The sequence below is a fragment of the Leguminivora glycinivorella genome, chromosome 4 (assembly GCF_023078275.1).
Source record: "Leguminivora glycinivorella isolate SPB_JAAS2020 chromosome 4, LegGlyc_1.1, whole genome shotgun sequence".
Taxonomy (NCBI): domain Eukaryota; kingdom Metazoa; phylum Arthropoda; class Insecta; order Lepidoptera; family Tortricidae; genus Leguminivora; species Leguminivora glycinivorella.
Genome location: NC_062974.1, coordinates 27,748,299 through 27,767,154, shown reverse-complemented (window position 1 = coordinate 27,767,154; position 18,856 = coordinate 27,748,299). Strand labels below are relative to the sequence as shown.

The following is an 18,856-nucleotide window of genomic DNA, read 5'->3' as shown; positions in this document are numbered from 1 at the left end:
AATAAACAGATAATTAGCATAAAAAGTTTATTATTATTCCTCTTTATTCATTTTAATTCTTAGGCTAGGTTTTATAATATGATTATAAAAGTAAAATACAAAACCACATACAAAACAATACAAAATATATAAACACATTATAAAAAACCTAACCTAGGGTGCCGCCAGCAGCGGGGCAGGGCCCAAGCTACCGGTGGTTAGGGCTGCAGAGAGAGGAACCGTCGGACTATCCGCGCCGTGTCCAAGATCACCGCCTTCTGCATCTGACCCTTGATCCAACCACCTAGCGAGAGTCTCTCGAGATGTTGGTCGAGACTCTTCGCTATGAGACCGTTCGCTTTTTATTATTATTATTATAAATGGGCTCACTATTAGTATTCACTTCTTGGCCCCCTTGGCCTTAGTACAAATGACTAATTTTCAAACACGTTCTATCTACGTCAATGAGGAAAACCCTACAGCACCAGTTTTATGAGAACGTTAACTATTACTAGATAAGATGACACAAATTACAACACTCATGCTCGCCAAACTTCTGAGTAAGAATTTATCAACTTTACACATTTATTAATAAGGCTTACAAATTGTCAAGTTTATAGTAAAGTTGTATTGTGCGGTGTTGAACCTGGGGACAAGGTCGGTTACTGTATCAACTGTATGACGTCAGCGATAGACCATCAATTCGCAAGATTTTGTTTTTGATGTAATTATATATTTTTTTTATAATCCTGCTCATGTAGAGAAAAAATCAAATCAATGCCTCGGGCGAGGATGACATAATCGTTGATCGAAATTGTCTTACACTTGGTCATACTAAGCTTCATTACTAATGGGGAGCCCGACACTTCATAGTAGGTACTGTATTAAATAACATACATACATAATAACCTAACCACAAAATTAAAATTTTGAAAAAACCCCCGACCGCGACATAGTAGACCGATTTTCATGAAACATGGCTAAGAACACTCCCTACTAACTCAGCTTTCAGACAAAAAAAACTAAATCAAAATCGGTTCATTCGTTCGGGAGCTACGATGCCACAGACAGACACACACAGACAGACAGACAAACAGACAGACAGACAGAAAGACAGACAGACAGACGGACAGACAGACAGACAGACAGACATACACACAGACAGACACGTCAAACTTATAACACCCCTTCGTTTTTGCGTCGGGGGTTAAAAAAAAGAAAAAAAAACATGGACTTGTGAAATCTAGGTAGGTACAACGACATAAACTTAATACTTATTCAATGAAAAACACTTAAAACTGAACAAAATAATACCTATATTATAACACTACGGGTCAGTTGCACGGGTTGCACCAAACCGCCTGTCACCGATTTAGCGTTCGTTAAATACGATGTTTTTATATGGGAATTTCCATAGACTTCTGCTGAGTGACGTTAATGTGTCTGTTAACTATGGTTGATACAACTGGCCCCGTAGCCGAATGGCATTTCTCCTACGCGAAACGAAAACGAAACGCCGCGAAAGGTAATCTGGCTCTGTCGCGCCAATACGCAAGAGCGATAGAGATAGATATCTACTAGCGTTTCGTTTCGTGAGCGTTTGTGCCATTCGGCTACGCACAGTACGCACCCTGATCCTTAGAACGTAAAAAAGTATAGAATTTTTCCGTAAATTTTCGTGATGAAAGCATTTTCTTTTCTTTAGGTATTCTTGACGCACCGCCTCTAAAAGTTTTTTTGTTTTCCGTTAAATTCGTCGTGTCGTTAGGTTCGTTATCAGGAACCACCCTGTATATCACTTTTAGTTAAATTCGCAAAAAAAATTTTTTCATGGTTTTCATACATAATAAATGAATTAATTAGTGTGAGAGGCCCTTAAGAATAATATTCAAGTTAGTGTCAAGTGATTGACGGCACATGTCAAAACAATTAACATTGGGAAGTGGTAAAGGCTGTCACACACGTGTTCAGTAATTATTTTTATTTTTTTAATAACTCTATAACCGGTAGAGTTACGCTTACGACGTTAGTTTCTTAGAGAAATTAATTATATTTGATCTAAAGAACCATCCTTAAAGTTAACGGAATTCAATAAAAACAGGGTGTATCAACTGATAGACTGGTACTTTATAATTTTTGCATTAGCTCTGCAAACATATCTGATAAGGATAGTTTACTTACTTTAACTGTGGTTTAGTTTGCTTTAAACGACCTTGTGGTTTAAGGCATGTACAAAGTTTCTAACGGAACAAACAAAGCGATTCAGTTACATTGAATGAATGAATATATAGAAATCTAATTAATAACCATGTTTTAACCCTTTAACGGGCAAGACTCAAAAAAATCGTCATCATCGCCATCCTGTAGTCCTAAAAATTCTGTACAGGAAAAAAATACAAAAAGATAGTCATACAGGGTGGCCTTTTTTGAGACCAGTGCCCTATAAAGGGTTAACGAACACTGACAAAGAGTAAATACCGTAGCTTGGGGTGAGTAGGGTTCGCGCGGGGAGTTGGGTTATGAATGGGGAGAGAAGGGACGAAGGGGAGGTGAGATGGAATTTTAATGCTAAGAAGTAATGTATTTCAATTCAAATGGAGCTATACTATATGTAGTAATATGCATAATTAAAAAAATCGATCATACAATCTTACGAAATTAAGTTACGGGCGTTACGGCGTGTAAGTAAAGTGTATCGCAGTCAAACACACTCAAGCATAGGCCGTTTCCATACTTTACGTTCCGTGACATATGTATAGTATAAATAAAATAAAAAATACTCTTACGATCACAAGTACCACAACCTAGTATAGGATTTTAAAAGTCATAAAGTTAAAAAGTTATCTTGCAACATGAAACAAGTATTTTACACGGCACACATCCGCATGTGTTTAACCTAAAAAGTAAAAACTTCCTGATCCTTAAGTGGTCTTAAAATTTGAAGTATTTACTTGTAATGCAACTTTATTATAACAAGTAAATGTTTCAAGTGCATCTGTAACACATATCTGGGGCTGATTTGACTTGTTTTAATGATACGTCGTGACATGACGGTCAACTTTACTGGAGAAACATTTGGATAAAGGCAATTTATTTTGGTAAAGCCAAGGTTTTTTATATTAAAGGAAAAAATGGAAAAATTTACGCTTCCGGCGGGACTTGAACCCGCACCATTTTTGCAATCCGTGCAATGCTCTTACCAATTGAGCTACGGAAGCCACGCCGGACTTCGCAAATCTTTCCATGCCTATCCTTTTGTACACACGTCTTGGGGTGACGTCGTCGTGGGTTGGGGTAGCTCAATTGGTAAGAGCATTGCACGGATTGCAAAAATGGTGCGGGTTCAAGTCCCGCCGGAAGCGTAAATTTTTCCATTTTTTCCTTTAATATAAAAAATGTTTAGAATCGTTAGCAGACGTTTCTGCTTAATAAAAAAATTAAAGCCAAGGTTGTAGGTTCAAACCCCTTTGATGTCAAAGACACTTGAATTTGATTCTGATTTGCAGTTTTTTAAAGATTTATGGTTTTATTTGAAGTTAAGCAGATTCTGCTATTTATTCGTACTTCTAAAGTTTTATTGATCTAGTCGCAACTTGTCTAAAACGCCAAATGTCAAATTTAGGTTCGTTAGGTATCTTCAAAACACCGAAGGCTATTATTTATATCGCTTTAAAGTTTAGATAAAACGGAAATCATATCGTGGATATTTTGCGTTTTAGACAGTTTTTGCCATGTTAAGAGGTAGCAAAAAACTTGTTTGTTACTTTGTAAGTGCGTTTTCACATTAGCCGATCCGATATCGGATGTAGGACCGATATCTCATACATTTAAGCCGCCATCTTTGATTTTTGCTATTGAAATCCTTGAGACATCCGATATCGGATCGGATAATGTGAAAATGCACTAAGAGTCTTTATTTTTTTTGAATCGTACAAGTATAGGTACCTATTTTTTTTAAGTTTTCAGGATGCAAAATGTTACCTGCAAAACGACTAACCTATTATAAAATGAAATAAAAACTAAATTTATATTATGTTCGGCCAGATCAATGGCAGTTGAATATAGGCCAGTCAACGAGGATTAAAAACTTTTTTTTATGTATAATTTGCAACACCATCCAATTGATGCCTTGAATAATCGGAAAATAATGTGGAAAATTGACTGTTTTCATCTATATTTCATTTATTTTAAATTGCAAGAGCCATAAAATACGTAAACGTCTAACAAAATTGCGACCAGAGACTTCCCAACAAACAAAATATCCTTATAAAATCAATCTATAAGGGCTAAACACTCATAGTAGTTTTAAAATAGCATTCATTATGCCAGAGTTCCTTATAGAGGCTCATTATAAGAGAACTTGGCCTAATAGTACATTTACTCTTATAATTAATGATTAAACGAACTTACCTGTAAGTGAAGTTCGATCATAATTATACGAAGGGTTTCGTCCGAAGATATTAGTAATTTAGAATTATAGAACACATTGTAGTTACGCGGAAGTGTAACCACTCATCACTTGTTTAAGGGAAAAATTGCCGGTGCTGGCAATCCCCCTTTTTTTTTTTTTTAACGGTTTCGCCGGCTTGCCCTGGTCAACCCTCTTCATTTAGTTTAGAGCTAAACATTTTGATATTTCCTGGGGACCTGGGTGGGCGGGACTGCATTACTAATATCTTCGGACGAAACCCTTCGTATAATTATGATCGAACTTCACTTACAGGTAAGTTCGTTTAATCATTAATTATACTTGTGTTTCGTCCTCGATATTAGTAATTTAGAATTATAGAACACATTGTAGATGTTGAGAGTATGCAGGAAATATCAGAAATGATAAACTTAATTTCAATAATACTGATTTATTAAGTACATCACAATTACATTTGTACTTATAACATAACATAACATATTTTGATTGTGTTCCTTACACATACATGATTATCAATCACGACAAACATAATGATCTAGCAAGTGCGTTATTATCATTGTTAATGTCTACAATAGTTCTGTTATAGAACTTAGCAAAGGTAGTGGAATTGCCACTCCATCCTGCAGTTTTTCTAATAGCGTCCAAACTTACGCCCGCTTTGTAAGCAAAAGATGTAGAAGCATGTCTTGTACTATGCGAAGAAAAGATGGAGATGTCAATTCCACTATTTTTCAGAGTTGTTTTTATCCAACGACTGAGTGTTGGAGATTTAACGCAATTGTGTGGCTTATTAAGCCCTATGAAAAGCAAATCAGATTTACGTAAATCCTTAGTTTTATCAATATATGCGATCAACGTTCGAGCAGGACATACTTGAGGCCGCTCTTCAAAATAAGGTAAGTAAAGAGTTGGCTGGTTGACACCAACTCTAGATGTTTTTATAATTTCAGTTATTTTAATTATGATTTGATCAGGAAGATGTACTATATTACTAATAGTAATTTTTGACAGCGTCTGTACTCTGTGCGCTGTAACAAGGGCGAGTAAAGTTATACATTTCATTGATAGCTGATTGAACGGTAAATTTTCATTTGGGTAAAATGACCCTAAATAATTAAGAACCTTAGCCGGGTCCCATGTTACGTTATATCGAGGCAGAGGCGGTCTAAGCCTAAAAACGCCCTTACAAAACCGTTTTATACGATCATCATCGGTCACTTGTCCTAATATTAACGAGAGAGCGGATCTATGGCTGTTGATTGTGCCGTATTTTCCTCCTGAGTTAAATATTTCTGTTAGAAATTCTATAATCATTGGTACTGAAGGACCGTATACATTAATTTTGTTCCTCAGACAAAAATCAAACCAACGTTTAAAACACACATCGTATTGCTTAATCGAGTTGTCCGATAATGATGCTAGCAGTATATTCACCGCAGACTGCGGGACGCACCGCCGCAGGAGCGACGTGCTGACAAAACTCCGGCAACCAGGGTAACGCTCGACTGGATGTTCCGGTTGCTGGAATCAGATATTATTGCGAATTTAGAATCTATTCTCAATAATTTTGATACTAAAAGGCGCTTAAACAAAGGGTACCATGGTTGTGTAGGCCAATCGGGGACTACCATGATACCCTCAGCCTTTTCGGAAATGATTTTTCTTAAAGCTTTTAATATTACAGACACTGGCGGAAATGCGTAAAAGAAGAAATCGTCCCATTCTGTGGTAAACGCGTCGTATGCATACGCATCTGGGTCTCTATTCCACGAAACGTACATGTCGCATTTTTTATTAATGCGACTTGCAAAAAGATCAATATTAGGATGACCAAATTCTTTAATCAGCAATTGGTAACCCGAAGAGGAAAGCTCCCATTCTACATCTGGGTGAGAACGTCTAGATTCTTGGTCTGCAATAGTGTTATCAGATGATTTTATGTAAGACGCAACCACCATAATTTTACGAGCCTCACACCACTGCCATAAATCCTTAGTCACTTTTGTGAGATGGGGGTACTGGATACCCCCCATACGGTTTATATAAGATATAGCTGTAGTGTTGTCGACTCGTAAAAGTATTTGGCATCTGTAGCAATCTTTGGCAAATATTTTCAGGGCGAAAAAAGCAGCTAGCAGTTCCAGCTGATTAATATGTAAGGCTTTTTCCTCTCGGGACCATAGGCCACTCGCCGTTTGTTCACCACACGCTGCGCCCCACCCCGTCGTAGAAGCGTCAGAAAAGATTTCGATTGAAAATATGTCATCTCTGATACGGTGATTTGAATAGCGAAGAGCATTAATCCACCAATCGAAATCTGAATGAAGAGAATCAGGTATAGCCATGGTCCTATCAAAATTATCATGGCCTCTTAATTTTAAGAATTTAACACGTTCCATTTGTTTCGTGTATAGCCAACCGTATTCCACGGCTGGACAAGCAGATATTAATAGACCAATCAATTGCGCAAATCTTCTTATTTTACAATGCTTTAGGAGCTTCAAAGATTCTAATTCATATCTTATTCGATTTCTCTTTTCGACTGGCAAACTGACTTGCCATTTTTGGGAATCTATTATATAACCCAGGTATTTACAGGACGTAGCTGGAATACGATTACTCTTTTGTTCATTTATAATGAAGCCCAGGGATTTCAACAGTGATTCTGTCGTTTGTAAATTATTTATACATTCCCTATATGATTCACCAATCAGGTAAAGGTCGTCAAGATAAATCGATGATACGAAACCGCATGAACGTAACAATTTTATTACAGGTTTCATCAATTTTGTAAATATGTAAGGCGCTGTGCAGAGCCCAAACGGGAGTACATTAAATTGATATAATTTTGAATCCAAAATGAATCTTAGGTACTTCCTCGAGTCAGGGTGAATTTTAATTAAAAAATATGCATCCTTTAAATCTAGTGTGGACATGAAACAGCCTTTAGAAACTAACTTTAAGGCCGTACGTAAATCTTCAAGTTTAAAATGATCTGTTTGGATGAAGTTATTTAACTCTTTTAGGTTAAGAATAAACCTCATGCTTCCATTAGGTTTGGGGATTAAAAACACCCTGGATATGAATTGGTCTGAGGTAGGCTCACATTCTGAAATTGCTCCTATGGACAAAAGATTATTGATGGATTCTGAAAATTTACTCCTTTCAGAATATGAGCCACTTGTAACAGCTGGACTATTGGTCTGATACACCGGTTGGTTAAAAATAATTTTGTATCCGTTGATCCAGGATAATATCGTTTGATCACTTGTGATCAGTGACCACTGCTTATGAAAATCAGCAAGTCTGCCAGCATAACGTACCGGATCTAGCGCCGGCGACTGTGCTTGGCCCGATGCGACGACCTGTGCGATGAGTTCCCGTGGCCGTAGCGCCGGCTGCTCGATGCTGCAGACTGATATTGTTTCTGTGTCGGACCCTTCGGCTGATTGCGAGCTGAGGGTCCCGTCTTCCAGTTTAAATTCTTCGGAAACTTAGGCGTTGTTTGCTGCTTTGATTTTTGTTGGTCCACCTTAATATCTGTACTAGATTTTGATACAGCTTTAGCTGTTTTTAATGTTTCTGGCAAATCTTCACCAAATAGATATTTGTCTATCTTTGTGTTTGCTAATTGATCTCTGAAATCCTTTTTTAGCGGATATAACGTAAAATTCCTGCGTGTTGTTGATTCGCAGAATTGTATATCACACAGTAAGCGTGCCACGTCCATTAGGTCTTTAGCAATGTTATTATCCTTAGACTTTAGTTGAGATGTTAGTATACGTCCTACACCTGTAATCGCTGCGGCGATCTGTTTTTGTCTAAGCTCAATAGCTTTATCTCTTTTTATGACAGCTTCCGTAGACGCTGCTTTGATCTCCGCGTTCAGCTGTGGGGCGGCGATCTTAACGCAGTTTGCGGGTACTAAATATTTTCTAACAGCTCCTGTCTTGCTTGTTTCTCCAAACCAGACGTGGCTATGTGTTCAAATCTGCGAGCCACTTCTTTATTAATATCGTCACCATATTCTTGACTCAGTGATGGATCGGTTCCCAATATCTCTAATATCTCTGCCTGGCAGATATCATCATCCTCAATTTCAATGGGATCCACATTAATATTGGTAGGTGGCAGATTTGTACACGCAGGCATTGCATGTGATGGACCAGCAATTGCATGTGATGGACCAGCGATTGCGTGTGATGGGCCAGCGTTTGCTTGAGGGTGCTCGTCGGCAATCGGCTCAACTTCTCTGCGGTCCTCAAGCTGCGGTGGTTGCGGCGGCGGCGGGTCGTCGTAAGCCGGATCAGGTCGGTCTGGAAACATGACAGTCGACCCATGACTAATCAAGTAACAAAATCGTTGCATTATTTTGCACACTTAAAAGTAGCAAAGCATGTGGCGAAGCAGTCCCACAGACTGATCTGAGTACATGCATCTTTAAAATGCGGCGGAATAGTCCTATAGACCTCCTGAATGCATTATCATTGAGCAACAAAATAGCTTAAACCTTGTAGCGAAACAGTCCCCTAGACTGATCTGATTACAAAGGTTTTATGCAGCGGAATAGCCCTATAGACTACCCTGAATGCAATTACTTTTTAGTCAACACCATTATAATGCGGCGAAATAGTCCTATAGACTACTCTGATTGCATTATATTGGATAGAAATGCCAATCACTTTTTTTTAAAATAAGTGGGTAGTTATGAGTACTAACCATTTTGGTAATCCGGATTCAATGGCGCGGCCTCCGACGACGATGAATCCGATGAGGAGCACTGTGAACACGTGGAGCTCGAAGAGGACGAGGAAGATCGTTTATTACGACGTACATGTTTGATATCTTTTTTGAGTTGCTTCAAGCGTTTTCTTAGCAACTCAAGTTCTTCCTCGTTCTTTCGCTTCGGCATGTCGAAATCACGAACTTAACAAGTGGAGTGGTTGAGCACTAAAATGCGAATGAAGAGGGTTGACCAGGGCAAGCCGGCGAAACCGTTAAAAAAAAAAAAAAGGGGGATTGCCAGCACCGGCAATTTTTCCCTTAAACAAGTGATGAGTGGTTACACTTCCGCGTAACTACAATGTGTTCTATAATTCTAAATTACTAATATCGAGGACGAAACACAAGTATAATTTGGCCATGTACACGTTAATAAGTCAAATTTATATGACTGCAATAAGGGTTTAAAAATATTTACTCTTATAGTAGCTCATTATAAGAGGATTTGGCCAATAGTACATTTACTCTTATAACTTGGCCATGTACACGTTAATAAGTCCAATTTATATGACTGCAATAAGGGTTTAAAAATATTTACTCTTATAGTAGCTCATTATAAGAGGATTTGGCCAATAGTACATTTACTCTTATAACTTGGCCATGTACACGTTAATAAGTCCAATTTATATGACTGCAATAAGGGTTTAAAAATATGTATTCTTATAGAAGCCATTTAAAATGCCTTTTCGCTGTATAATATACAAAGCACTATAAAAGCTTTTGTTATGGCCAATTATTCTTATAAAAGTAATGCATAAGATAACTATGATGCTTTATGCCTCATAGGAGCATATAATAAAACGTCTATCCAGCAAACAAATTATATCATTTTATAAAGTGTTTTAAAGAATTAAAGCAATACATTTTCTCTTATACAATAATTATAAAGGCATTATTCTTGAAAGTGTCGTATTAAAAGTTTTTATAAAACTTGATTCGTCATTTTGAAAATCCAGCGAATGTGAACAATCTGATCCCAACTTATCGATTAGTGGTTCCGTAGAGGATGCCATTAAGGAATAATTATAAGAATATGCAGGCAAGCAGCAGTGACAGTAATACAGGTATATCGTTTAATGATGAATTGAGTTTGGATTTAGCTTAATAATTATATTTTTTGTTCTTATTTAAGGTGTCTGTAACTATGCGGTGAAAAATGATAAGGTATATACAGCGGGGCCGCGGGGCAGATCTCGACTGGAGGGCAAATGTAACTGGTCCATTGTTTCCATGTTTTACAATGTTTACATTATTAAATAGAGTGTCCACCGGTTATACCAGACTAGCATGCACTCGGAGGTGGCCAATTATACATAACTGAGCGTATAAGAGACTATTACCAAGGCACTCAGTTTTTTTATCCATCAGTACCTACTAATATTAATTTTTAAGATTAACTTTATTAGAATAAGTTCCAAAAGTGTATTCCTTACTTTATGGACTTTGGTCTGAAATAAAAAAAAATCTTTTATTGCGGGTTATCATTGTGAATGTTGGACGATCTGAATAAGTGAATACAATGTTCGGCTATTTTAAGAAGAAACCGATTTTATATGTAGTCCTTTTGGGACTAAGACAGATTAAAATTGAGGACAAATAAAGACAAACTCACTGTTTTTAAGATATATTTATGTGCAACGAAACCAAACCGATACAAGTAACTTTATAAGATTAATATTTTCAGTTCTATTGCTCACGATGTTGCTGTTTCAATGAGTCTACATACTTCAAAATATTAATATATTCTTCAGAGCGCCTACACGGTGGTAGAAATTGTAATTAACCTATCAGTAAATTTCCAAAATAATAAGTAGTTTCTTTTATCGAGGTCTTCATCAAATTCACAAAAGATATATTGATTTTCGTTTTCTTGTTTTGAATTATCAGCGCCATCTTTGCTTGGTGTGATTTTCTTACAACCTAAACTATTTCCTGCGTCCTCTTCCATTTTGCATGTTTTTTGATCCACCACTCCTGGCTTATTTTTGGGTGTAAGTAATGATTGTGACTGATTTTCTCCATCAGAATATAGGCCGTTTTGTAGTTCATCTGTAATAAAAAAAAAATATTTATTTGAAGTCTTAGGCTAGGCTGTTTATAGTTATCGACACAAAGTCCATTGTGATGGCGGTACTGAAATCGTCTGTGGTTTTCAATAGCACTTACTTACTAAGAGGAGGAGAAGAGTTTGTCATCTTCACGTCACTAAAAACGGCTGACTATGTATCTCATCCACAGATTCTGTAACAATAACCATAATAATAAATATCAAATAGAGTATTTGACTCAGCATTTACAATAAATTAATAGGAAGTAATAAAATAAGGCACCAGAAGATTAAATATTCCAAAGCACAAGTTTGTTTTAAATTGAAAATTCTACACGGCTGCGGACTACACGGTTTTATTTTGTTCTATGCCGGTTAATCGAACCAAACCTTTATCAAAGCGTTCCCCAAAATACCGGTTTAAATAGAACGGTCTTTCGAACAAAAATGCAATTTCAAAGTTTTGCGCCAAGTACATGATAACTAGACAGCGGATTTCAGGTAGCGATTTAAATATTAATATGGATATGACTAGTGCAATTTTTTAAATACATGTCATGTGGTTTATAATCTATTATTATTACCTACATCGCACACCACAAACTTCACTGAATAATTAGATTAAATTAATGTTATTTTTTATTTTATAAATTAAAGTATTTTATTTTAAATATATATAAGAAGCGAATTATTTTCATTTTTATATTCTTTGAGCCATAATAGAAGTTTTTACTGTGCAATGCGCAGAAGAAATATTAAAGAAATAAGTATAAATAAATATTTTTTTTATTTTTATTTATTATCATTATAATTTTTGCCCAATATTTACAAAAGCATCCAAAAAGGGTTTTACTTTTATGTTCATTGTGAGCCAAGCCAAGGCTCAAGAGCTCAGTCACAGGGTTCCATCATTTAATCTATTGCTTCCAGTTTCATGTAAGGGCATGTCCGTGGCCCTCGAGCTCCGGTATGGGGGTTTATCATTTAAACCACTGCTTCCAGCTACATTTGCTTTATTACATTGATTGCTTCAATTACAGTGTCAAATAATAATCAGGAATATAACATTAATCAAATCATTAATCATCTACTATCAGTAGTTACAATCCGTACAAAAACTCTTATAACCTAAAAAGTGAAGTGCCGCCAAATCTGACGTTTACTGTTGACATTCGTTAAGCCCATGCACAGATGAGCTACGATCAGTATAAGGCTATATATACAGAATGTTATTCATTGTGATGCTTACAGCTTCGGCCGTCCTTATTATAAAGTGAGCCCTCTCACTAAACATATTCACCTCAATAACAGTGGTAACAAACGTACGGGTACCTATCTACGCTTAATGTCTACATTCATTACTACAGTATCAATCCACAGACATTCATTACTACAGTATCCTTCTCCTAAACCTTATTAAATAATCAGTATAACACATATACAAAATCTTAAATTCTTTCGTAACCTTATTACAGTTATTAAATATACAAGAGCTATCAGTTTAACACATATAAAATCATCAGCCTTTTAATCTCATAAAATCACAAATCAAGATCACTTTTAATCTGCAGTTACCTATCTTTCATTAATATATTAAGGAACTTAAATCATGCTCTTCTAGACAGTTTATGAGTAAGTAAAAATCAACATCAATACAGCCTGTCCTAATGCCTGCTCTAAACCTATGCATAACTTTTTTTTTTGTAATATTCAACATATTATAAACACTTGCATTACCTACATCAAGTAGCTGTAACAGCTTGCATTTCGTTGAAGTTTTCCAATCTAGCAACTAATTTACAATCATAGACTGCTCCAAGCAATTAATACAAGTAGGTATAAACGACCATTAACAACCGCAGCCTGTCTTCAAGGCCTACTCAACATTCTGGCAAATTAGATCATTATATTCAATGCGTGTCTTGATCAATCGCAACCCTCGGTCTTTCACAGCTTTCAGGAACTGTTCTTATCACATTAACAAAGTATATATATAAATAATAATCTCAGTCCGCTTTCAAAGGTCAGTTCTAAACATATTAACGAATTATGTATCATTAACAATGCCATAGGCAGTTTGAATTTTGTACATAATATAAAGTGATTAACACTCTCAGTTTGTCCACAAATGTTCTAATCATATGAACAAAGTACTATCATTAACTATCTCAGTCTGTTTACAATACCTATTTTATAACCAGTATGATTATCCATTTTATCAAAGTATATAAAACATCATTATCAATCTCTGCCTACTAGGCTTGTTATTTAAGTATTGACTAAGTATAATATATCATTAATAGTCACATTCAGCTTACAAAGTCAATTCTAATCATATTATCGAGGTTTTTATATTATATCATTAACTATCTCAGTCTGCCTTCAAGGCCGGTTCCAAAGTATAACATATTAGCAAAAGTATATTTTCTAATTAACATCACAGTCTGCCTACTAGACTAGGCCTGCTCTTATCATATTAATAAAGTATATTATATCACTAATAATCAGTCTGCTTACAAGCCTGTTCTAATTATATTAACAAAGTATATATCATTAACAGTCAACCTAAAGGCCTGTTCTGAACATATTAATAAGAGATATTATACCATAAACATCCGCAGTCTGCCTTTAAGGCCTGCTCTTTTCATCAACAAAATATAATTTGTTATGGCCCGTTCTTGACTAATCAAGGCGGTCTGCCAATCAATCAATTAAATTATGGCCTGCTCTAGACTGGTGTGGCCTAGACAGTCTGCCATATCGGCCTGCTCTAGAATTTCAAGATGGTATTATAGCCTGTTCTAGACAGTCTGCCTTCACGGCCTGCTCTAGAATGTCAGGCTACTACCCAAACCTGTTCCAGACAGTCTGCTCCTTCATTCAACCTAATCAATCAATATAATTTTATAATTTGGTATGGCCTGCTCTAGACTGGTGTGGTCTAGACAGTCTGCCATAACGGCCTGCTCTAGAATGCCAAACTGGTATCATAGCCTGTTCTAGACAGTCTGCCTTCACGGCCTGCTCTAGAATGTTAGGCCCAACCCAGTCAGGACCTGTTCCAGACAGTCTGCTCCTTCATTCATCATAATCAATCAATCAAAAGGTATTAACCTTTTCAATCTTATGTTTGTTATGGTAAATAATATCATCATCAACAATCAGGGCCTGCCCCAGACAGTCTGCCTTTAAGGCCTGTTCTGAGCAGTTTTCCAACATAAATTTACCTATCAATATTTTGTTTAAAATTTGATTCACGCAACAAGCTTACATTACAAGAATCTTCGAATCGACATAAGTCACAATCTATACATAGCTTTGTTTGTTTTACCTACTATCATGGCCTGGTCTAGACTACACACTGCCATAAATCGGCACTCAATTAAGATTTTACAATATGTATATAAAGACTAGTATAGTCGTGCCAGCTATTAATCTTATAACATTGAATCTCGACACTCTCAATCAATGCACATATAGAGAGATTCGCTTCCTTATCGTGTAAGTACACGGCACTGCAGTACGGCGACTCTGCGACCCTGATCACCAGCAGCTTGGCACTCGGTCCGCTGGCAGTGGCTCCACCATCTATCAGATTTAACCTTCTTTACATCAGTGTGCTCTTGCAGCGAGGCTCTTCCAAATCATCAATTTCATCCGATCAGCCATATTACCAGCGTTGGAACATAAAACAAATAGAAACACATTATACTATTGTCAGTACCTAATTCTCGTTCTAGCCACAGACATTAAAAATTCGATCAGACACAGTCGATCATCATCATTATAATTCGTCTAGGTATAAGATTATTACCATCATTATAATCCATCATCGATTTTATCTGGTTATTAACCCTGTTATATACATCGAAACAAACTTTCAGTCAACATAGAAAAGCATAGAAAAATCACCCTCAAGAGACCTGCTACTTATTGAGTATAGTACCTTAAAACCTAAAATTATCAGTATTGAAATTGAATCAGTAATCAGACGTCATGGACATCAGTCTCAGTAGATACTCTCAGTATTTTAATCAAAGATTCATATCATTAATTTAATACAATGACATTCATACTAATTTCATTTATCAACCTTGAATATATTTAGAAAATTAAGTATTATATTCACAATTTCCGTTACTTTTAACGCCTTAATTGCCAAATTGGCTTCGTAATTGCAGTTTCACGTGCTCTGCCTACCCCATTTTGAAATACAAACATGGCGTTATGTAAGTTTATCAGTAAATATTAATTAAATGCAACATCCCTGGGAATATTTTGGGTAGCTATTGAAATCTTGTAGCTATTAGTAACCTTTAATGAAACAAAACTTCTTAGGTATAGGTACCTATACAAATATTCAATGAACTTTCCTACGTATTACATTCTCTTTCTCTTGCAGTTTTATAACGTTAATTGTTTATTAACCCGCAGATTCATAATGGCAATAATCAACTACTTATTGGAATCGGAAATTTCAGAAACATCTCTTCAACCTCTGGCTCTGCAGCGACTCACGAGGGCGCAACAAACATCATTATTCAGACAAAATCAAAATGAACCTCTGAAGTCTTTGGCCGGAGCCGAAAACGCTATTTGCATACCAGCCATATTATTTAGAATAAGTTCAGTTACTTATATCTTATTTATTTCTTCTTTTTGTTACATTGGTACAGCCGTCGAGCTCTATTTGGATGTAAACAGCACTCTTCTAAATAAAATGTAACCTTCAATTTTGTATTCGTTGGTTACCTTAATACGATTAAATTTACCTACTTATTTCTGGTCATCACTGAGTCTCCATCATACAATAATTAATTACACCAAATATTATGATCAAAAGTTGATTTCATGATGCTTTATGAAAAATTAAACCAACTCCAAATTCCTCCCTTTCTGGCTTATTTCGCAAGGTTTCTTTATATTAAAATGTCATTTACCGTTAACCACATAAGTACATTTAAGTCACTCTGGAAACTCTAGATTTTACCTTTTTTTTGTATCATTGGACTAGGTACTAAGCCACCAAAGACAATGTACGGCATATCGACACCACACAATAAAATCACTGCAACAATCATCTGCTAAGATGCTGTGGCCAATGATGTATCAATACAACAGGAATCCGAACAAATAAATGTATTAATACCCAAAACTTGGTAGTACCTAAACAATTTGAAGTAGATACTTCTATTTACCATAAAGTCCATTTTCAATGATAATTGAATAAAAAAAGTTCTGCTGGTATTTCAAACAAGCATGGTTTTTTTGATATTTAATTTAAATTACTTATATAACTTGATATTTTTTTAAATTTTAATAAGTAGGTACCTACAGGTCACCTGCTTTTACCTTTACTAGGCACTGTATACCTTGAACTGGCTTGTAATTTTTACCTTTACTAGGCACTTGCAATTTTAAATATAGTGACCTAAAAGTTACGACCTGGTAGTTGTGTTTACTTAAAATACATCAATAATTACTCTGTCTATTAACCTGAATCTACCATACTATAAATTATTTGTGTTCTTTTCTAGAATAATTCCATAGAATTACTGACTCTCTAACATGTTGGTAGTGGGGAAAAGTAATGTGCATACTCAATCCCTTAAAACAAAAACTAAAAAAAAGAACCGGGTTATCACTAAACCTTTTATACTTACATACATATTTGATCATCAACATAGATAAATATCACATGGTAATATTCAAAGGCATACTTTCGTGATGTACATTGTACAGTACCAAAATTCGAAATGGAATCAGAGGCCAATTGTCCTGGATGAAAATGATGATGCTTTGAAATTGTAACCTTTGTTTTCGGAGTAACCTTTTAGAAATTTAGTGTTAAAAGATAGTGACACCATGAAATGGGTGTGTGTCTCTTTTACACTGATGTACTGTTTATATCATTAGTAACATTACTTAACTACCTTTGTATGTAACCCCGTGATTAATCATGCCAGTTATCCATATCAGTCGGTCACAAAAATCATTAGAGAATCAATGAAGAATTTGAAGTAATTAATAATATCCATAATTGAGGAGTAATCAATTCAGGAAAACCCATTATATCTTTATATTGCATAAATATTACTCATACTTTCACAAAATTCAGGCTTGATAGTATAAGCGGACCTTTGATTAGCTTACTACACAATAGGTAATAGTCTGGAATAGAGATCTGATTCTCTCTACCAGTTTTAATATGTCACTACCAGTACCGCTACACATTTGGAATTCTTATCATCTGTGATTTTATTTATTCACTTTTTACTTGCCTACTCTCCTTAAATTATTAAATAAAGCATTCAACATCAACTATGTACATTGTAGTATTCATTTGCCTAGATCTCAAAATATTTATAAATAAATATTGCGCTACGGAATCAAAACTAATTTCTTTGTACCTTATACCTCAAATAACTGATACATATATTTTATATATAATTATGTACATGAACTATCTATTGAGCTATGTATTCTGATTTATGAACCACAGTTTATATATTCTATGACCTGTGACCTGTGTGCCGCTTGGTAAAAATCTCTTTATATTGAAACCCGACATAGCCTGCTAACAATTTAATTTAGCATGCTACTGCTTGAAGCTCTTTTCTCATTTTTCATAATAGCTAAAACTTTGGATTGTTAATCTATATCATTATCTTTGTTATATTTCATCATACATATATATAGGTACTATATAACCAATGTGTCTGAACTAAAAAAAAAAAACTTTTCAGTACTTTTCAGTAAACCATCCAAAAGAATAAATATACATTCAACTTACATGTGTTAATCAGTTTTCTCTGAGTACCTGCACTGCACCAGAATACTGTGTATTCTGTCCAATGCCATTCTTACCATCTAGCATTTCATATCCTTATCAACATGTTCAAGGTTTGTGCTGATGACATAGTTAGTTTCACCAAAGAGCTAATGCTTCAACCCTTAAGTTACCTCTCATCATACATCAGCTGTTTGATTCCTTGAGTTGTTCCTTTGTGTATGGCAGCTTCTCATCTCACAGCCCAAAAACAAACAATACAAAAGAAATGGTTAATAATTTGATCAACTGAAAACAAAGTTATGCTAGATGCACCAAACAAAAACCTTTTGGTTTTAAGTAAACAAAACGATCTGTCTTTTGCTCCTCTTATCGAACAAGTTAATGAAATCTTGTATCATTTATACACATATTTTCTGTAGTTTCTATTATCAAACCAACTTTTAGAAGGCCAAGTGACGTTTACGCACCTTGTGGACATTAGATCCTTTATCCAACTTCTGAGATGTGAGCCAAGCCAAGGCTCAAGAGCTCAGTCACAGGGTTCCATCATTTAATCTATTGCTTCCAGTTTCATGTAAGGGCATGTCCGTGGCCCTCGAGCTCCGGTATGGGGGTTTATCATTTAAACCACTGCTTCCAGCTACATTTGCTTTATTACATTGATTGCTTCAATTACAGTGTCAAATAATAATCAGGAATATAACATTAATCAAATCATTAATCATCTACTATCAGTAGTTACAATCCGTACAAAAACTCTTATAACCTAAAAAAAAGTGCCGCCAAATCTGACGTTTACTGTTGACATTCGTTAAGCCCATGCACA

At 35.6% G+C, this 18,856-nt stretch overlaps 1 protein-coding gene and 1 long non-coding RNA gene across 6 annotated transcripts in view; both read right to left on the bottom strand.

The window, feature by feature from the left end:
- The window catches only part of LOC125225178, a 187,520-nt gene that overhangs the window by 55,616 nt on the left and 113,048 nt on the right, over nucleotides 1-18,856 (bottom strand). The window lies entirely within an intron of this gene.
- On the bottom strand, nucleotides 12,234-18,797 carry LOC125225182. Its single transcript, XR_007176962.1, has 2 exons — nucleotides 18,031-18,797; nucleotides 12,234-14,873 (listed from the first exon to the last, which is right to left on the bottom strand). It is a non-coding gene; the product is annotated as an uncharacterized LOC125225182 (long non-coding RNA).